Source organism: Chiloscyllium plagiosum, unplaced genomic scaffold, assembly GCF_037043375.1.
Source record: "Chiloscyllium plagiosum isolate Xiang-an unplaced genomic scaffold, Cpla_swu_hap1 HiC_scaffold_16, whole genome shotgun sequence".
NCBI classification, from domain to species: domain Eukaryota; kingdom Metazoa; phylum Chordata; class Chondrichthyes; order Orectolobiformes; family Hemiscylliidae; genus Chiloscyllium; species Chiloscyllium plagiosum.
The window spans coordinates 44,888,205-44,910,905 of NW_028270154.1; the positions used below are offsets into that span (position 1 = coordinate 44,888,205).

Genomic DNA, 22,701 nt, shown 5'->3' on the forward strand with positions numbered 1-22,701 from the left:
GTTATAGAAAGCCCCAATCATCTGTCAAATTGTAGCAGCAACCAAAAGAAATCAACCAACATCTAAACTCTGAGTGGCTGATACTCTCTTGAAATAGTTGTTTTTGAATGTATGTTCAGCTGTGCAAGGTTAATTGGCTAGAGTATTTTGCATGTTCTAGTGTTGTATTTCACCTAATATGCTGACTCTACAGACCTTCAGCAGATATTCAGTGAGTGTTTACATCTGCACTAATATGGTGTCTGATATAACTCACTCCACCATATGTGCAAGCATTACTGAAGTTCTAAGGACTCTTGCAATTGAACTTTAGAAACAGAGGAGCAGAAGTTGGCCATTGAGCCACTTGAGTTTGCTGTGCCATTTTAGAACATGGCTGGTCATTTGCTTTAATGCCATTTGTTGTATGATCCCCATATCCACTGATATCATTAGTATCCAAAAATCTATCAATCTCTACTTTGTTTACATAGTGCCTATCATTAGGTCAAATTAAGCCAAACTTTCCAACCACGTTCTTTACATTTTTCTATCAAACCTTTTTGTAACTTTGAAACCCTCTGTTATGTCACCCCTCAATCTTCTATTTTTAACTGCAGACCTTGGATGAGGTTCCCAGTTTGTTACAGTTTTGGCTGGGATGGCCCTATTTGTGTTACTCCCTGGTGAGGAGGGATGAAAAGGCTGCCCGTTCACCTACTCCCTCAGTTGGTCATAATAAGGTTCATTTAAAAATGGGTCCTTTCCCTTGCGATACCTTGCTCCCAGACCCAAATGAACTTATGTTTTAAAAGGAGCCAAACTTAGCCAGACTTCCTTGAATTAACAAAATTTAAAATTACTAAGTGTGAGAAGATTTTGCAAAGCAATACATGTCCACAGAGATTGGAAATAAGAGATGAGGCAAAAGATAAAAACAAAGTCTCTGAATGATAGTTGAAGTTGCAGCTGTTGAAATGATGGTTAATGGTAGCATTGATGTTGGTAGTTGAACAGTACTTGATCCTGATTTGGAGATGCTGTGTATCCATTTTTTAGATTAGAATCAGTCTGACCATTGTGGCGCAGACAGTCTCACACAGGGCAGCTAACACCTTCATGCATTATCTGGGCCGATATGACACCAATTATTAAAGTTCACTTGAGAAGTAACTTTTAAATGTGAAAGAACTGAAACCAACATGTACATTCTAAAAGATGAGAGACTAAACAAACAATCCAGGTTTTTTTCAATATATGATTTCAGTTACACCACACTGTAAACTTTTGCTATAAATTCTGTCTTATGATCTTATACTCCACAACCACCTGATGAAGGAGCAGCGCTTTGAAAGCTAATGCTTCCGAATAAGCCTGTTGGATTTTAACCTGGTATTGTGAGATTTTTAACTTAGTACCTGATCCTTAATTTTGGTTGAAATTCTATTGTTCTAGTTCTTTTTGAGTGTGTTTGAATTCTAACATTCAGGATGAGAGAGTCTTTCTGTTGGCCTGTTTCCTTTTGTCTGGCTGCTAGATAGCTAACTACTAGTACTCAGAGTGAGAGAGAGTTTTTATCAGCAACAAAGGGATTATAAGGAGATTATTATTCAACACTACCCTTCAATGCTAACGCTTAAACCCAGGCTGTGAATATTCAGGCTCACCAGCACACTCTGGTGGAGTCAAAACTGTCTGTTTAACCCCTACCCTTTTGTATTCTTCAAAAAAAGAAGCAAACAAAAGTATATCCCTAATTTGGAACATAATCCATGGGATGTGATTTGCTTTTGAACAGAGTCGCAGCCCCTTGTTATCTTTGTAGTCACAAGAGATTACAGTCCAGTCTGTTTGAAGTTTCTTTGATACCGCTACGTGTTACATTCCATCTATCTCACACAGAATTGTTCACTAACCACTGAACTTACTAATGCAGTTATTTTGTCTCTGTAGCATTTCTCTTTTAATACAATAAATTTTGGAATTAAGGACGAAAGGCGTCTGCAATATTTTGGGATTCCAACCCTCATCTCAGTCTTAAATAGCCTAGCATGCATTCTTAGGCTGTGACCAGTGCTTTGGACTCCCTGGTCACTAGGAATATTCTTCCTGAGTTTACCCTGTCTCATCCTTTTAGAATTTTATAGGTTTCTATGAGATATCCTTCACTCTTGTAAACACCAATGAATATAATCCTAACCAATTAAGACTCTCTTCATTCATTAGCTCTGCCATTCCCGGTATCAGTTTGATAAATCTTCTCTGCACATCCTCCATAGCCAGAATATCTTTCCTCAGATAAGGAGACCAAAAATTGTCCACAATATCCCAGATGTGATCTCACCAAGACCTTGTACAATTGCAGCAAGCCATCCCTGCTCCTGTACTCAAATTCTCTCGTTATGAAGGTCAATATATCATTTGTCTTCTTCACCACACGTTGGACCTGCATGATTACATTCAATGGCTGATGTACAAGGACACCCAAGTTTCATTGCATCACCCTCTTTCCTAATCTATCGCAATTTGGATAATGATCTGCCTCCCTGTTTTATCTACCAATGTGAGCAGCGTTACATTTATTCACATCATACTGCATTTGCCATGCATTTTCCCCTTAATCAACTTTCCCAAGTTACACTGAAGCATCTCTGCATCCTGCTCAGACTCTATCCTCTCTGCTAGCTTTGTGTTGTCTACAAACTTGGAGATATTACATTTAGTTAGAACATAGAACATAGAACAATACAGCGCAGTACAGGCCCTTTGGCCCTCGATGTTGCGCCGATCCAAGCCCACCTAACCTATACTAACCCACTATCCTCCATATACCTATCCAATGCCCGCTTAAATGCCCATAAAGAGGGAGAGTCCACCACTGCTACTGGCAGGGCATTCCATGAACTTACGACTCGCTGAGTGAAGAACCTACCCCTAACTTCAGTCCTATATCTACCCCCCCTTAATTTAAAGCTATGCCCCCTTGTAATACCCGACTCCATACGCGGGAAAAGGTTCACACTGTCAACCCTATCTAACCCCCTAATCATCTTGTACACCTCAATCAAGTCACCCCTAAACCTTCTTTTCTCTAATGAAAACAGCCCCAAGTGTCTCAGTCTTTCCTCATACGATCTTCCTTCCATACCAGGCAACATCCTGGTAAACCTCCTCTGCACCCGTTCCAGTGCCTCCACATCCTTCCTATAGTATGGCGACCAAAACTGCACACAATATTCCAGATGCGGCCGCACCAGAGTCTTATACAACTGCATCATGACCTCAGGACTCCGGAACTCAATTCCTCTACCAATAAAAGCCAGTACGCCATATGCCTTCCTCACCGCACTATTTACCTGGGTGGCAACTTTCAGAGATCTGTGTACATGGACACCAAGATCCCTCTGCTCATCCACACTACCAAGTATCCGACCATTAGCCCAGTACCCCATCTTTTTGTTATTCTTCCCAAAGTGAATCACCTCACACTTAGCTACATTGAATTCCATTTGCCACCTTTCTGCCCAGCTCTGCAGCTTCTCTATATCCTGCTGTAACCTGCCACATCCTTCCTCACTGTCAACAACTCCTCCGACTTTCGTATCATCCGCAAACTTGCTCACCCAACCTTCTAACCCCTCTTCCAGGTCATTTATAAAAATGACAAACAGCAATGGTCCCAAAACAGATCCTTGCGGAACACCGCTAGTGACGGCACTCCATGAAGAAACTTTGCCATCAACTACTACCCTCTGTCTTCTTCCAGCCAGCCAATTCCTAATCCAAACCTCCAACTCACCCTCAATGCCATATCTCCGTATTTTCTGCAGTAGCCTCCCATGGGGAACCTTATCAAACGCCTTACTAAAATCCATATATACCACATCTACCGCTTTCCCCTCATCAACCTCCTTCGTCACCTTTTCAAAGAATTCAATAAGGTTTGTGAGGCACGACCTGCCCTTCACAAAACCATGCTGACTATCCTTGATCACATTATTCCTATCCAGATGTGCATAAATCCTATCCCTTACAATTCTCTCTAAGACTTTGCCCACAACAGAAGTGAGACTCACCGGCCTATAGTTACTAGGGTTATTCCTACTCCCCTTTTTGAACAAGGGAACCACATTTGCTATCCTCCAGTCTTCTGGCACTACTCCTGTAGACAAAGAGGACATAAAAATCAAGGCCAATGGCTCTGCAATCTCCTCCCTTGCTTCCCAGAGAATCCTAGGATAAATGCCATCAGGCCCAGGGGACTTATCTATTTTCACCTTTTCCAGGATTTCCAACACCTCTTCTCTACATACCTCAAAGCCATCCATTCTACTTATTTGTGACTCAGTATTCACATCGACGACAATGCCCTGTTCCTGAGTAAATACCGAAGAAAAGTATTCATTCAGTGTCTCCCCAATCTCTTCTGCCTCCACACGCAACTTCCCACTCCTATCCTTGACTGGACCTATTCCTACCCTAGTCATTCTTTTATTCCTAACATACCTATAGAAAGCCTTAGGGTTTTCCCTAATCCTACCGACTATAATCCTCCCTCATCTTAATCAGTAACATATGTATTGTAAATAGCTGGGGTCTAAGCAGCTATCCTGTTAGTTTCTGCCTGGCACTTGGAAAAAGATCTGTTCATTTCTACTCTTTGTTTCATGTCTGCCAATCAGTTGTCTATCGGCACACTATTGCTGATCACATGAGCTTTAAATTCTCATGCTAATCTCTTACGCAGATCTTATTGAAAGCCTTCTGAAAGTCAAACTTAACTACATCAATTGGATCCCCTTTATCAACTTTATTAGTTAAATCCTCAAAATCTTCCAGTAGAAAGTGGAGAACATTACTTAAAGGATGACAGTCGATGGGCAATGGCAAACCTTCAAACAGTGTGTGCATTAACTAGCAGAAGAAAGTGATGCCACACCTCTACAAATCATTGGTCAGAACATTTAGAATATTGTCTTTAATTCTGGGCACCTTATTTAAGGAAAGTTGCTAAAGCCTTGGAGAGTGCACAAAAGAGATTTACTAGAATGATACCAGGAATGAATGACTTTAGATACAAGGAAAGATTAGAGAGATGAGCATATTCTCCTTGGAGCAGAGAAGATTAAGAGGCAACATTATTGAGGTGTTCAAAATTATGAACAATTTTGACAGGGTAAAGAAGAATATTTTGTTTTCACTCAGTGGTATGACAGTAACTCAAGATTGTCAGCAATAGAGCTCCGAGTGAGAAGAGGAGAAACATCTTTACTCAGAGTTTTTGGATTTAGAATGTACTGCTGCGAGAGTGGCAGAGGTGGATTCTGAAAGAGACTTCAAAAGGGAGCTGGATATATATTTGAAAATGGTGAATTTAGAGGGCTATGGAGATATGGCTGGAGAATGGGACAGGCTTGGTAACATTTTTAGGAGCTAGTACAGACACGATGGGTCAATTGGCCTCCTTGTGTACTATAAAATTCTATCATTCTATGATTCTAGATTTGTAAAACATAATTTCCCTTTCCTAAAGCCATGTCGATGCTGTCTGATCATGTCAGTGTTTTCTAATACCTATGAGTTTTACCATCACTTTGTACGTTCCATGAAAGATTTGATTGACTCAATCTAAATGCAGATTAAAGTTTTATATAATTTCAATTGGACCTTTATTACTTTTGTCTCAATTTCCCTGTTTAATGCCTTCCCTAACATTACAACAATAATTTGAGGATCGACAAACAATCCCACTATTGTTTTCGGCCCCTATGTGTTTCTAAACTCTACTCTTGCAGATTCCTCTTCACTGGAGTTAATAACCTTCCCTAATTTTACATTAATTTCCTCTATGAACAACAGTACAACCCCTCCTCCTTTTCATCTTTGTCTGTCCTTCTTACAAACTGAATGCAATATGGCTATTCTGTTTCCAACCTTGGTCACTCTACAGTCACTTTTCCAGAATCCCAATTGTGTCATACTTGTTCTCCATCATCTCCCAGACCATCCATAACCTCATCACCTCAGGGGACCTCCCATCCACCGCCTCCAACCTCATAGCCCCACAACCCCGCACCGCCCGTTTCTACCTCCTGCCCAAAATCCACAAACCTGACTGCCCCGGACGACCCATCGTCTCAGCCTGCTCCTGCCCAACCGAACTCATCTCGGCATACCTCGACACGGTCCTGTCCCCATTAGTCCAAGAACTCCTCACCTACGTTCGTGACACCACCCACGCCCTCCACCTCCTCCAGGATTTCCGCTTCCCCAGTCCCCAACGCCTCATCTTCACCATGGACATCCAGTCCCTGTACACCTCCATCCCCCATCACGAAGGACTCAAAGCACTCCGCTTCTTCCTTTCCCGCCGTACCACCCAGTACCCTTCCACCGACACCCTCCTTCGACTGACCGAACTGGTCCTCACCCTGAACAACTTTTCTTTCCAATCCTCCCACTTTCTCCAAACAAAAGGAGTAGCCATGGGCACCCGCATGGGCCCCAGCTATGCCTGCCTCTTCGTAGGGTATGTGGAACAATCCATCTTCCGCAACTACACTGGCCCCACCCCCCATCTTTTCCTTCGCTACATTGATGACTGTATCGGCGCTACCTCGTGCTCCCACGAGGAGGTTGAACAGTTCATCCACTACACTAACACCTTCCACCCCAACCTCAAATTCACCTGGACAGTCTCGGACTCCTCCCTCCCCTTCCTAGACCTTTCTGTTTCTATCTCAGGCGACCGAATCAACACGGACATCTACTACAAACCAACCGACTCCCACAGCTACCTGGACTACACCTCCTCCCATCCTGCCCCCTGTAAAAACGCCATCCCATTCTTCCAATTCCTTCGTCTCCGCCGCATCTGCTCCCAGGAGGACCAGTTCAAAATACGTACAACACAGATGGCCTCCTTCTTCAAGGACCGCAATTTCCCCCCCGACGTGGTCGACGGTGCCCTCCACCGCATCTCCTCCACTTCCCGCTCCTCCGCCCTTGAGCCCCGCCCCTCCAACCGCCACCAGGACAGAACCCCACTGGTCCTCACCTACCACCCCACCAATCTCCATGTACAGCGCATCATCCGCCGTCACTTCCGCCACCTCCAAACAGACCCCAGCACCAAGGATATATTTCCCTCCCCTCCCCTATCAGCTTTCCGTAGAGACCACTCCCTCCGCGACTCCCTTGTCAGATCCACACCCCCCACCGACCCAACCTCAACTCCCGGCACCTTCCCTTGCAACCGCAGGAGGTGCAACACTTGCGCCCACACCTCCCCCCTCACTTCTCTCCAAGGCCCCAAAGGAAACTTCCATATCCGCCACAGATTCACCTGCACCTCCACCCACATCATCTACTGCATCCGCTGCAGCCGGTGTGGCCTCCTCTATATTGGGGAGACAGGCAGCCTACTTGCGGAGCGATTCAGAGAGCACCTCTGGGCCACCCGGACGAACCAACCCAACCAACCTGTAGCACAGCATTTCAACTCCCCCTCCCACTCCACCGAGGATATGCAGGTCATTGGACTCATCCACCGCCAAACCACAACAACCCGATGGTCGGAGGAGGAGCGTCTTATCTTCCGACTGGGAACCCTCCAACCGCAGGGGATGAACTTGGACTTCACCAGTTTCTTCATCCCCCCTCCCCCCACCTTGTCTCAGCCGGATCCCTCAAGCCCGGCACCGCCTTCCTGACCTGCAGTCTTCTTCTTGACCTCTCCGCCTCCATCCTACTCCGACCTATCACCCTCACCTTGACCTCTTTCCACCTATCACATTTCCAACGCCCCTCCTCCAAGTCCCTCCTCCCTACCTTTTATCTTCTCCTGCTGAACACTCTCTGCTCATTCCTGAAGAAGGGCCTGTGCCCGAAACGTCGAATCTCCTGTTCCCTGGATGCTGCCTGACCTGCTGTGCTGTTCCAGCAATAAAGTTTCAACTTTGATCTCCAGCATCTGCAGACCTCACTTTCTCCTCATACTTGTTCATATCTATTTGCGTGACAATTCCATCTATGTAATTGTAAATGCTTCACCTATTAAGATATAAAGTGCTAGCGCTCATCTTCCAAACATTTTTATTCCTTGTTGCATTATTTTGCATTATATCCCTGTTTGATTCTTCCCTTTGAATTCTCTACTTCTCACTTTCTTATTTTCCATTTGGTCTTTTATTTTTACCCTTGTTTCCTGTCCCTTTGGCCCCTCGTATAGGTTTCCATTCATCTAGCATTTTGTTTAAACCCCCCTGAGCTATTTGAGCAAGTACTTCCCTCAGACATCAGTTTGCCCAGGTGTAACCCATCCAGATTATACTGATCTCATTTGCCCCAGAACCAGTCCCAATGTTCCAGGAATCTACTTATAGTTCCTTTAACTGAGTTCTTGGTATCATCAGTTACTCCCACTATTGTTTATAACACTACTTATTAACACTCATTAGCACTCATGAAATCATTTCACTGGTTGTCTGATCCAACCTGTTTATACTTCACAACTCTGATATTTTTGGAAATGCTCCCCTCTGTCTTTAGAGCAACTTCACTGCTGGCAATTGGAATATTAATGCAAAAAGCAGGTTAAAACAAGTAATTAGGTTTTCTGTTTGGTAGACAATATAGTATTCTGCTATTTTAGGAATCAGTTGTAATGAGTTTTGGATAATTGCATTATTATTCTACTCCTGCTCCCATACTGAGGTAGTCAGTATAGTTCCAGATAAACGTTTTATTTAATTATATATTCAATCGTGGCATTATTGACTTATATTTCCCATCCCTAATTGCCCTTGAAAAAGTGGTGGTGAGCTGAGTTTTGATGTGTTGTAGCCCACTGTGGTGAAGGTATTTCCATCATGCTGTTTGGTAGAGAGTTCCAGCATCTTAAGGCAGTGACAATGAAGGAACAGCAATATAGTTCCAAGTCAGAGATGCTGTAAGAGAACTTGCAGATTTAAGATGGCAGTTTATCACCATCTCGCAAGGAAAATTAGAGACTGTTAGTATGCTGGTGATGTCAGTGACAAGGAGAGAGCGGTAATGTGGTTTAGGGAGAGAATGCCAGAGCTTAGGGCCAAGGGAACTAAAGACGTGCAACCAAAGGCAGGGAGTGGAAATTGGAATGTGCCAAGCACAGTGATTCTCAGTCACTGTAATGGGGCTCAAATCCACAACCCTCTGTCCCAGAGGGAAGAGTGCACCTACTGATTTGCTGGAACTTTGTATGAAACCTGGGTAGGTTAGTTCAAATTCCTCAGTGACAGCGAGATGATATGTTTCTTCAATATATTCTCAGAACATAGGTTGTATAATAGTGCCCAAGGCCAACATTTATTGCCAACCTCCAGCCATCCAGAAAAGCTAACAATATGAATTTCTTCCATTTTTCTCAGCTCTCTTCGAAATTAACTGCCAATTGGATGTCATCCCAATCTTTTTCAGGACTCTAACAAACGATTCTTTCTGTCCTGATATCCCCTAAAACACTAGATGTAAATTTCTGTCCAAATATGCTCCTGTAAAGCCCTTTGAAAGATTTTTCTGTGGGAAACACAGAATATTAATATAGGTTGTTGTTGTAAGGGAAGGAAGAGAAACTTTGTCCGTACTAATGCTTTGACTCAGTCTTCTACATGAACTCAGGGTATGAAGCAGTGCACTGAATAAAGAGTCCTCAGAAACATGTTAATGACAAGATCAACACGACTGTGTACTGCAGAAAGAGATATGTGAGGTATGTTTCTTATAGAAGGCTGGTAAGGTTCTGTGGCAAAGAAGTTAAGGGCTGTGGATACTAAAGCTGCCACTATCAATGCCTGGCGCACATTGTTCATTAGGCAGCATGGCTACAGACACCTGCCTTGAGAACAGCAGACTCCGGATGCTCTGTTCCTCTCAGATCCAAAAAAACACCTGATTCCTAATCCATATACCCCTTTGCTTCTCACAGCAGTCCTTCTCACATGCTGTCTTTGAATTAATGCACCGGGATTTGGTCACTTGGATTGCTGCTGTTGTTCCTCTGCCTCCAAGTGTTTTTCCATACAAATAAATCGCATTGGAAGGCCATAATGTGAAAAAAGTAATCTGGGAAATTCGAACATTTCGAAGGGTTGCTGACTAGGGCTTCCATAAATACTGGGAGACAGTGTGGTCTGCAGATGCTGGAGATCAGAGCTGAGTGTGTTGCTGGAAAAGTACAGCAGGTCAGGCAGCATCTGAGGAGCAGGAAATGAGCCCTCCATAAATATAACAAAGTTGGCTCTAAGGATTGAATACTGGGCAGAACTTTTGATATTTGGGATTAAAATGGTATCATAGTCCTAATTGCAACAAAGGAACCTGTCCTCTCTATATTCATGCAACCCACCTCTGATGGCACCTGGGTGGATTTCAGAAATACATGGCTAGAATGATAGTGTTTTGGAAACATAGTGCTAAGGATATTTTCCTCATCCATCTGTTCAGAGATGTTATTGGACACCTCTGAAGCAAGTGGGGCTTGAACCCAGGCCTCCTGGTCTAGAGGCAGAAGCAATACCTCTGTGCCTCAAGAGCCCTTAATGCACTGCTAAGTGCTGTTGTTACAAATACATACCTTTCCTGATATCAACAGGTGAATTGCATTAAAATCAACCCTGATGTTTTTCAGATTTTTCAGCCATAATAACTAAAACGGTGTGTGTGTGAAGAAATGACATTTGTAATGACAAAACAAAAAATTCAGCAATCTGGTCAGAAAGAATTGTTCAAAATCAATTTCATGTTTTCGTTCGCAGTTGGTTCATACGTGCGGCACATCCATATCCACTATATACAAAAATGCTTTTCGTTTACCAGTTAATACCTGTGAGCTATGCAGGCTGCCCATTGCTGTACTACTGCAGAAATCGAGAGGTTCATCTGATAATATTCAGCTACTCCATTGTTTTCAAGCTTCCCAGCTCAAGCAGGATTTGTAACTTCTAATAAAAATCTGCAAACTCAGCAAGAGCTTTATTTTATTGTTTTAATTTTGTAGATGGTTCAATTCTCCATTGTAGGGACATCAAGATTCTGCTGCGTCAGATTTGAATCAATATAAAAAGATCAATAAAAATATGTTTTGCGTAATTACTGTTTTTGCTATGCATCTTATTAGTAATGTATCTGATGTAATGTAGTTCAGTAACAAAGCTGAAAAAATTTGCATTATTCACAGATTAACTATACTCCCTCAGACTACTGCAATTCAATGATTAGCAATTTGTTTCAATTCACTCTGCAGTTTATAGTTCATTACATTTCAGCTAGGTGGTGCTAGATTTAAACACAAAAGGGAACTGGGCTGTAAAAATAGGATAATGCAGAAACACATTAATTTACTGCAAATTTTCCAAACATACAACACAATATGCATACTGACCTTGATTAAGGAGAGAGGAGCCTTTTTTGGCAGACTGCAACAGCATCAATATAAAATCACTTCAAAACTTAGCAGCTTAATGTAATGATAAATGTCAGTTTTCTCATATATTTATAATTGCAGATATAAAATACCTTGAAGGGAAAATAATGAATCTGCAATTACATGTGCAAGTACCTTGTCAGTTGTTATCAAATAGCTTGTGAAAAGCCTGTTTTATAATCTGAGGACTACTAACACCTCTCAGAAAACAGAATTATTTCAACTATAGATGTCTGAAAAATGAGAATGGTTATCAAGAATGAGAATCAAACCATTAAAGCCTTCATTATTGTAAATTACTCAAATAGATATTAGGTTGACAACCTGCAGGAATTAGAAATAACAATTATGTTGTCTCGGTCTTCAATTTTGGCATCCATGCTTAACTCAATAGTGAAAAATGTTTACACTCCTTTACCCCTGCTTTCCTCTGTGAAATAAGCTCTAACTGGTCCATTTAAATCAAGAGTCAAGTGCAGTTTAATAGCCCTTGAATATTTCAAATGAAATGATCAAACACACATTCTCAGCAATAATATTTCATATTTTCAGGTCCAACCACACCTATGTTCTCAAATACTGACCCTTCCCTACAGAGGACTTAGTATTAGTAGTCGCCTTGCCATCCTAGTCCCCTTGTATAGTTCTCATAGAAGTTAAATAAAAGTTATGACAAAATATTTAAAGTATCATATGTGGCAAAATCTATGGGAGGCAATTCAAGATGATACATTGTACAAACTCTACACCTATCAGCTGCACAAATTGCACTTCTACAGGTATTGTCAGATGGTTAACAGGAAGAAAACCAACCTCCTACCCATACGCCAGTCATACTCCATATTCAGTAGTTTGGGATGTTGTACTTAAAGACCACATGAGTCATCGTTCCCATAACCCTGAAGGAGCCTTCAATGTCTGTTAGACCTGCCTATTAGAAAATGACGTAGATCTCTTATTTTCTCACTGTACTGTTAAGAAAAGAAATGCCTACTCTATCCAAGGCGTTTGTTTTAACCTGAATGAGAAATATTTGGTTGTTTATCGATGCAGAGAAATAATTAGGCTCAAAGGCCATTCCTTAATACAATCCTTCAAAACTTACTCACAACCTGGAGAAGGAAATAAATGAATAAGTGACAAACACTGAAAGACAAAGATCAATCTAATTAGCATTATTATGAATAAAAGATTATGTCATTGATTCTGTTATGTCTTCAAACACATAGTTTTTACTATTAAAAAAATCCATGAGCGTCTTATGCAAGCAGAAAGAAATTTAGGGGGGAATGCTGGTGAACAGGACTGTATGCAAGTTAAGGCATAGCCAGATGATTTTTTCATGATCTTAGGTTTACAGACAGTGGTGTGTGGGAAGTCAGTCAGAGTACTTGGAAAGTCTAGAAGCTAGAAAAGTGTGAATGAGGGGTTCAACAGCAGATGAGCTGTAATCTACTTGAAAGTGAATGATATTATGGGGATGGAAATAGCTTGTTTTAGTGACAGCATAAATATATATTGTTGGATGCTCATGTCAAGCTCAGACTGAGGTTATCAAACTGAATGCATTAGTTTCAGACTTTGTTAGAGGTGGAATGGAGTCAGAAACTAGGGACAGAAATTTAGACCAGGGACTTAAAATATTTGCATCAGTCTTCCGAATATTTTGTTGAAGGACATTCTAATATGACACTGAATAGCAGCTCCATAATCTGACTATTTAGCAAGAGTGAAGCAATAATGAGAAGCGATGGTAAAGTTGAACTGGACGCCTTCAGAGTAAAATTGGTCTGGCAGTTTAGAAGTGCAAACATGCTCAAGGACTTAGGAGAGGAAAGAGCTGTGGCAATGTGGTAGTCTTTTGTGAGGCCTAATCTACTCAATCTCTTATAATGGGACAATCATCTCTTCCCGGGAATCAGTATGGTGAACCTTCCTTCTGCTCCCTCTGAGGCAACTATACTCCTCCCTGGGTGAAGGAATAAAAGCACAGCAAAAAGGATATCCCTCCTCCTGGTCACCTAACCACTGGGTAGTGTGTTTCACATCACATGACCAGCTTATCCCCAAGTTTGGAAACAGGCAAGTACTGAAAATGGTTACTTGCTGTCGGCAAGCATCACCACGTAAATAATATAAAAGAGTGTTTTCCAGGCAAAAGTTGAAAATCAGGCTTCTGGCTCCAAGCCAAGGAAGGTCACAGTGAGCAATGACTAATACTTAGCTATTGCTTTTTCTGGAGCAATTATGAAGAAAACATAAAAGTAATGTTTAAATGTCAAAGCTTATCTATTATATGCTAATGTCTGTTTACTTGATAACAATTTAAGTAGTCCTCTGAGGTGCCAAATTCCTAAGAACACTGTCAATGATAATACATCCAGGGATGTTTAGAGTACAAAGGTCACTAAGAGCAATTAATTCAGTGATAGGTCTGTGTTCTGAATTGTAGTTTTTAGAAGACTATATAAATCATATTGGTTGGTGATTGTAGCAAACCATTTTTACTCTCAGTTATGAATAAGCTGCACCACAAAATAGTTTAATGGCTACATGAAAGTTGTAATAACACGAAGAACTAATTCACAAGTGGAATATAGTAGTGTGTTAGTTTTGTAGTTTATACAATTCCATCACTGATACTAATTTTAGACAGGTGCTCCTGTCCATAAATACCATAGACTAGATTTTATGTGCACTCCCTGGGTGTAATTTCAGCAGGGGGGTCATGAAAATTATATTGGGTGGGTAGCCTATTACCTTCATGTTCACCCCAAACTAATCCTCTTGATAGGCTAGATAGGTATATGCTGAAATTAGCAGCCAGCCCATCACATTTGAATAGATAATTATGTGCTTGTTAGACTCTTTAGGAAATCTGAAACAAAAGCAGAAATTGCTGGAGATACTCAGCAGGTTTGGCAGCATCGGTGGAGAGAAACCAGAGTCAACATTTCAGGTCCAGTAACCATTCTTCAGAGAAGCAATCTTTCTTTTGATGAAGGGTCACAGACCTGAAATGTTCACTCTGGTTTCTTTCCACAGATGCTGCCAAACTACTGAGTTTTTCTAGCAATTTCTGTTTCTGTTTCAGATTTCCTGCATTCTCAGTTCTTTGCCATTTGTTAGCAAGCTTATTGTCAATGTTATGGTCCTAACTTTTGGTAATATTGAATAGACAACTAACTTGATAGATCATAATTTTTACCTTTCGTTTTGTTACATCATGGTCAATCATTGAAAATATTCATCAGAGGCTGCCAATATACTTTTAGTGTATGAACATATGAAATTTGGAGAAGGAGAAGTGGTTTTGTCACTGGGCCAATAATCCAGAGAGCTACCTAATAGTCTGGGAACATAGGTTCAAATCCCACTATGCAGATACTACAATTTGATTTTTTAAAATTTGGATTTAAATGGCTAATTAAAATAATTGGTCTTGATGAAGAGTCACTGGATTCAAAATGTTAATTGTGCTTTCTCTCCACAGACCTGTTGAGTTTCATCATCTGTTTCATTAATGTCCTTGAGGGATAAACATCCACTATTTTTATCTGGTCTGGCCTACGTGTGATTTTAGACCCTCAACAGTGTGATTGACTCCTAACTGCCCTCTGAAAAGACCTTGCAAGCCAATTCTCCTGAAGAGTCTCAGAAAAGAAATGAAACCAGATGGACCACCTGGTATTGATCTAGAGATGACAACAGTCAACTAGCCCTGAGTATACTACAAAGTCCTCCTTAATAACACCTGGAGGCTAGCGCCAAAATTGGTAGAGCTGTCTCATGGACTAGTCAAGCAATAGCCTGACATAGTCATACTCACAGAATCATATATTACAGATAATATCCCTGACAACATGATCACCACTCTGCATATGTGCTGACTCACTTGCAGGACAGGCCTAGCAGAGGTGACAGCACAGGGCATACAGGCAGGGGTAGTCATCCTGGGAATCTTTGACATTGACTCTGGACCCACACAGTCTCATGGCATCAGATCAAACATGAGTAAAAAAAACCTCTTGTTGATTATCACATACCATACCCCTTGGTTGTGAAAGAAAAATGACATCTTTCTCCATCAAGAGAGTTTGCGTAGCCTTTGTATCCCTTCGTATAGTGTAGGCTTGGCTGACTCACTTGAAATAAAAGGGGTTATCTTTCATTTAAACAAAAACACTTTGTATCGCTCATCAACCTTTTGTATTCTTCTGCAGTCACAGCAGTGTTTACCTCTGGTCTCTTAGTTTAGTTGAAGGTACAATTTGGTCCATGGCATTTTGCTTTGAGTTTGCTCTTTAGACTCACTTTGATGAACTCCAGTAAGTCCCTCTCAACTAACTGGATGTGTCTAAGAGGAGAATGTGAAGTGGGACCAGGGTGTCCTTGTGCACAAGTCACTGAAGGTGAACATGCATGTGCAGCAGGCAGTAAAGAAGACAAATGGTATGTTGGCCATGATTAAGAGAGGGAAGCAGTTATACTGGGCCTTGGTGAGGCCACACCTAGAATATTGTGTGTATTTTTGATCTCCTTTTCTGAGGAAGGATGCTTTTACTTTTAGGAGAGTGCGGCAAAGGTTTACAACTCTGACTCCGGGGATGGTGATGTATGAGGAGAGATTGATTAGGTTAGGATCGTTATTGCTGGAGTTCAGACGAATGTGGGAGGATCACGTAGAGACTTATAAAATTCTAACTGGACTGGATAGGATAAGTGCCTTGAGGATGTTCCAGATGGTGGGTTGTCCAGAACCAGGAATCACAGTCTGAGGATTCGGAGCAGACCATTTAGGATGGAGATGAGGAGACCCAAAGGGCGGTGAGCCTGTGGAATTCATTATCAAAGGAAGTAGCTGATGCCAAAACATGGAAAATATTCAAGAGGATGCTAGATAAAGAACTTGGGGTGAATGGGATCAAAGATTATTGGGAGAAAGCAGGATTAGGTTCTTGAATTGAACGATCAGCCATGATCGTGATGAATGGTGGAGCAGTCTCGAAGGGCTGAATGACCTCCTCCTGCTACTATTTTCTATGTTTTTATGTTTCATTATAATGGAAACAGCTCAGCTTCAGATTTTCATCTCTATCCTCGGCACTTTCCTTTCTCATCTGGAGAGGAGACCTTAAGGCATTCCCAGTTTTCCATTCCTTACCCTGCCTCTTTACCTTCCTTTCCCATTTTCTTTTGAAGATACATGGGTGACAGAAAAAAGGTTGAGGTTTATGGATCAGCTCAAAGCTATCGGCTATTCTTGATCCCCATCTAGGAGTGGCAACTCTTTGGTCCTCAAAATGGATTCTTATTCTAAAAGGTTTTCAAATACCTCACTTTTTAATGCTCCTATTCCACCTGTAAAAATTACTTTGCTTAATCTTTTCGATATAGGTTTGCTCAGCAGCTTTAATAAATTCTGGAACCTTTGCATGTATGCCTCAGGCACTAACTCATATGTAGCCAGCCTAGTCGTTTTTAACAATGTCAAAATTCCAAGAGAAATCCTCTAAAACTGGGGAAACAATTTAATGGTCCCAATTCATTTGCTTATCAAGGTTTTTTTTTGTTCCTCAATCTCTCTTCTCTGAGTACTTGTCCCTTCTTCTCAGCATATGCAGTACCAAGTCAAATATAAGAATTACTTTAAGAATGTGTTGCACTAAATAACTATCTCAAATGTGTTCCATGGTCCTTCTTCCAAGTTACTACTATTTATGAAAAGAACGGAAAAGTTTGTTACACAAAAGAAAAGCACAAAATATGCTATACTACAAAAGAATCATTTAAAATGGTCTCAGCAAAAATATCATAAATAAAAAATCATCCCTTTTATGTCAGCAATAACCTTACAAATACTCAAACCTCAGTGAACTGTCACACATAACTCCTCTATTAAGCTTTTTGGTCAGCTGACACGATTGTAATCAGTTTACTTTTAACAAATTTCTGTGGTGCATTCACTTGCTGCCATTTTCTTTAGTCTTCAGGAAATCCTTAAAAAAACTGCTAGCTCAGCTGACTTATTGTTTAACATGGGTTTTTTAACTTTTCTTTACTCAATTTTTGTTTGTTTATTCATAGAAAATGACCATCCCTGGCTGGACATCATGTATTGCCCATCATGAGTTGCCCTTGAGGAGGTGTTGTTGAGCTACCATCTTGAATCGCTGAGGTCCATTTGGTGTAGGTAGACCCCCAAGGCCATTAAAAAAAGTGTTCCAGGATTTTGACTCAGCGACACATCTCCAAGTGAGGATGATCAGTAGCTCAGAGAGGATCGTGCAGGTAGTGATCTTCATATATTCTGTGGCCCTTGTCCTTCTAGGTGCTAGTGGCTGGCTGTTCATAAGGTTCTGTCTAAGGAGCCTTGGCAAATTTTCCCATTGCATGTTATAGATGGTACACACTGCCATCATGATACATTTGTGTTGAAGGGACTGAAGGGACGATTTTGTATGTGGTGCCAGACAAGTGGGTTGCTTTACTCAAGCTTCGTAAGTGTTGGAACTACACTCATCCAGGAAGGTTGAAAAAATTCTGACAATTCCTAACTAGCGCCTTGTAGATGGTAGCCAGGGCTTGAGGGAGTCAGGGTGAAAGTTACTCACTGCAAGATTCCTACTTTCTTGCAGCCACAACATCTATAAAAAAGGTCAAAATTCTTACTGAGTAGAAAACTAAAAACCAATGCTCCTCCATTTTAGAACTCTGGCTCTCAAATAACAATGACATATTGTGAACCTTCATCACAATGTTATGACCAGTTCCTGAGTGAAGTTCCCCAATTTGTTACAGCCTCAGACGGGAAGCCACAATTCTTTAAGCTCCCGAATGAGGACGGGTGAACTCGTTATTCTCCTAAACCTTCAGGTTGTCACAAAAAGGTTAATTTTCTAAAAATTCCTTCCCTTTTCTCACAGACCCTAATAAATATAATTCCATCAGTTTTTTTTGAATTAACAAAGGAGTGCGCTTATTAATTACCAAATGCAAGAAAAGACAATAATGCTATACACATATTGGAAATGATGTGCTTTCCCAAATTAAAAAGAAAACATATACGAACAGTCTCTGAAATATTCCTGAAGGGCAGATAGCCCAACTTTATGACTTTTACAGGAGTTATTCCTGGCAAAATTGTTGTTGGTAGTTGTGCAGCTGATTTGGAGATTCTCAGCTTTTTAAATTGATTGAAAATCTTTTGACATTTTTTCCTTTCAGCAGTAGGACTAAGGGTCAGTTAGCTCAGTTGGCTGGATGGTTAGTTTGCAATGTGGAATGACACCAACAGAGTGGCTTCAGTTCATCTACCAGCTGCAGGGATATTTTAGTAGCTGTTGTCATAGCTGTGACCTTCACAGCACATCAGTATACACGTTAGGATATTAAGCCATTAACACACAGAGACTAGTGTTCCAGTTGGTTTTTAACTCATTTGTTTGTATGTTCCTGGAAAGCCACAACAAACAATTCATCTGAAAGAAGAGAGATAATCAGCCCCCTCATTATTTCTTCCCTTCATGTTTGTTTCTTTGCTTGAAGTTTCCTTGATAACTTAAACTATAATATTTCATGAGCCTTACACACAATATTGCCAGATGGTAACTGAGTTTACAACTATAATAATTTTTGGCATTAGTAGACTTCTTAAAAAAAACATATCTAGTGTTAAAAATTAACTGCCATGGTACTTTGGAGTCCTATGCCATCATCATGACACTAGGAGAAAGTGAGGACTGCAGATGCTGGAGATCGGAGCTGAAAAATGTGTTGTTGGAAAAGCGCAGCAGGTCAGGCAGCATCCAAGGATTAGGAGAATCGACGTTTCGGGCATAAGCCCTTCTTATGCCCGAAACGTCGATTCTCCTGCTCCTTGGATGCTGCCTGACTTGCTGCACTTTTCCAGCAACACATTTTCAGCTCTGATCTCCAGCATCTGCAGTCCTCACTTTCTCCTAGAAGTTTTTAACAGTGGGCCAGCTTACTGGGCTTCTACCAAGGAAGTTCTATTTATTACCTCTTTTGGGTCATTTGGACTCCCAGAAAAAGGTTTCAGACAACTAGACAGAAGGGTCTTCTCTTTGCAGTCCCACCCATCCTCAGTGGCTGAGTTTGTCCGGCCATAGACCACATTACCACCGTCAAGGAAAATATCAGGCACTTTCTCCTGCAACTGTTTGATCTCCGTGAGCTCAGTGGGCTTCTTGGAGACCACTGGGGATTTTATTAACATTGATCCTGCCAGATCTTCCATTCCTCTCACCACCTACCTTTTCCCCACCCCCATCCCCACCCCCAACTTGACTTTTGATCCCTCCTGGCCATAAATCTGGGATTTAACTTTGTACAATGACCATCACTGTCCCTCATCCTCCTTCAGGTAATGTACCCATTACTGAGCTCTTGTTCTGTCAGGACTGCCAATTTGCTGGCAGCTGTCATAGGGGAAACGTCCTGCCTTACAGGGGCATATGTCACACTTTCAATCAATGCAGCCTAGCCCCTGTTTGTTATGGCTGTGTGGCAGGATTTTTTCTGTTGTGTTGGGTGATGGCTGACCTTTAGAACTGGGGTTGAGCAGTCCATCTCCCCTTAAAATGCAGCCCTACATCTATGTGTGTTATGTTAACTATCCTTATCGTGTCTTAAAAATATTTAGTTGCAATATTTGATCATTTGTGTTTCCAAGAAAAAGAGAAATTGATGTATTAAAAATATTTTCTCTATTTCAAGTATGAAATCATAATGAAAACCCAATTTGTTCTGAAAAGTAACATTCAGTGTAGTGCAAAACCTACAACATATGCATATTTCTCAGTTTTGTTTTTGAAAATTGTCCATGACTCTTTGTCCCAGTAAATACAGGCTGCATTTTACTCTGACGTTATGGTGCCTGTCTACAGGACTCAAGCTAAGAGTGAGCCTGCCCTGCTTGGGGTTGGTTCATCTTGCAGTGATTTAACGGCCATTGCCCCATGATTTCTGTCATCCTTGTTGTGCTGTTAGGAAGTGGTGACCACTGCAGCAGTCCCCAATGGAAATGTGTTTTAATTGAAGCTGGAACTCAAGATAAGTTTAGGTCTTGACAGAGCTAGCATGGCAGATCCTGGTAAGAGGGGACTGAGAATTCAGGGTGAACTGTGTAATGAGGGAGAGAAAATTCAGATACAGAAACAGCTTGGGTTCTGGAGAGTGGAAATACCTCCAATTGGCACAGGAATCCCACAGAGGAGCCAGGTACTCATCTCTTACCTGGTTCGACTAATAGTACATAACAATTCACTGGGCAATTTGTCCCAGCTCCCAATGCTATGGGTAAAATCTCAGCGGTGTTGGCCCTTAAATTCCTTTTAATTGATTAATGCTTTGATTAATTAATTGGTGCCCCCTACTCTGTTGGTAAAATTGCAATGTAGGCAAGGGGACCTTGCAGAAGTCCTGGACCCTGGCTGATGATGATGAACTCTGAAATAACTCCACAGAGACTGGTATCCTGTCGCCAAGTCACCCTCTATTTTACATATGCATAGTACTTCCAACTGATCCAGCTTCCTCAGAGCCAGCTTGCAGAGTGAATAGAACCTCTGGCACTCTGGTTCATATCTGTCAGCCAGGACTTACTGAGGAGACCAGATTAGCAGCACCAATTCGGGAACTTATACTCTATGAGGCTCACCTGGCTGGCCTCATTACAATCGCTACATCCCTCCCTCTCTAAGTCCGGGCTCTTGTTGCCACTCCTGGAGTGTTTCTGCACCAGGTCCAATTCCTGTGACTCAGCCTCAGATATGGGCGGTGTGTACTGGACCATAACCCAGCTCTTGCGCCTGGAGCATCTCAGAAGAAATTCAACCTCTTCCTCAGGCAGTAAATGCATCAAGGCCTCAACATCCGCCGTGTCCATCTCAGGTTCCAAGGTTTCTTCGATGTTTGACAGAGGTGGAGAACTCACGGGTTTCGACAGCCTTTCTGGTTGCTCTCTGGGGACAGGGATGTTTTGCTCCTAACCCCATTTCTGAGTTTGCAGTTTTCACATGGTCCACGTGCTTGTTCAAGACTGCCCTCCCTGCCCAATCTTTATACATCATGGGACCTGACCTTGCATCGACCATGCTCTTACCTATGCAAGGCTATTTCCATGGTTTTGGCAACAAACTTGATCCCCTGAAGTAAACTGCTTCTCTCGCATAGAGGAGGCTTGTGTCTGGCATTGGCATTCCTGATGCCATTCCATCCTCTACCCCATGTCTGTGAAGGTCAGATTTACCCTGGTGTGGAGTCTTCACCCCATTATTAACTCTGCTGGAGCTGTCCCCGTAGTTGCATCAGGCAGGGTCTTATAATCCAATAGGAACAGGGACAGTTTGGCATCTAGTGAAGATGAAGGCTTTTTCTTTAAGCCTGCCTTCAAAGTTGGGATTGCTCTTTCTGCCAGATCATTGGACAATGGATGGTATGGAGCTGTCCTTACTTGCCAAATACCATTCTTCTGTAGGAAATACTCAAATTCTCTGCTGGTAAATGATGCCCAATGTCTGAGACCCATACTTCCATGAATCTGTGTATTGCAAAAGGTGATCGTCGCTTTTCTATTGCCGTCCCTGTGTTAGACAAATGAACTCTCTGCACGTCCAATCACTCTGAGTGGGCGTCCACAATGACTAAGAATGCTGAGATCATGAAAGGGTCAGCATAGTCGACATATGACTGACCAGGTTTTACCTAGTTATTCCCATGAATGTAGAGGAGCTGCTGATGGTGAATTTTGTCCCAGTTGGCACTCTGGGCACTGCCCCACCAACACAGCTATGTCTGTTTCCAATCCTGGCCATCAGACATAACTTCTCACCAACATCTTCATTTTGGAAACTCCTGGATGAGTCTGGTGGAGAACAGCCAGTATCTGGTGGCAATGTTTGCTCGCGACAATCATACTTGCTCCCCAAAATAATATGCCATCCTCTACGGTGATTTGGTGTTGCCAGGTCCAGAAAGATTTCAATTCTGATTGTGACAGCCCTTTGGTTTCCCCCATCACCACCAGCTGTTTCAATTTTGTCAGAATTGGATCTTTTAGCATCCACAGTCTGATATTATCAGTGGCGACGGAAGGGTGTCCAGAAAGTATCTGCTAGCGGGAAGCACTCAAGGCATCTACATTTTCTATTGACAAAGCCAGTTGCAATGCCTGTTTGAAGTCTAGTTGGGCTTCAGCTAGGAGGCACTTTTGCATGGTTACATCCTTAATCCCACAT

The 22,701-nt window shown here is 41.9% G+C and overlaps 1 pseudogene; it reads right to left on the bottom strand.

Moving 5' to 3' along the window:
- LOC148147532 (uncharacterized) overlaps positions 1 to 21,350 on the bottom strand; it is a 168,578-nt pseudogene extending 147,228 nt beyond the window's left edge.
- Between the last annotated feature and the right edge of the window lie 1,351 nt (positions 21,351 to 22,701).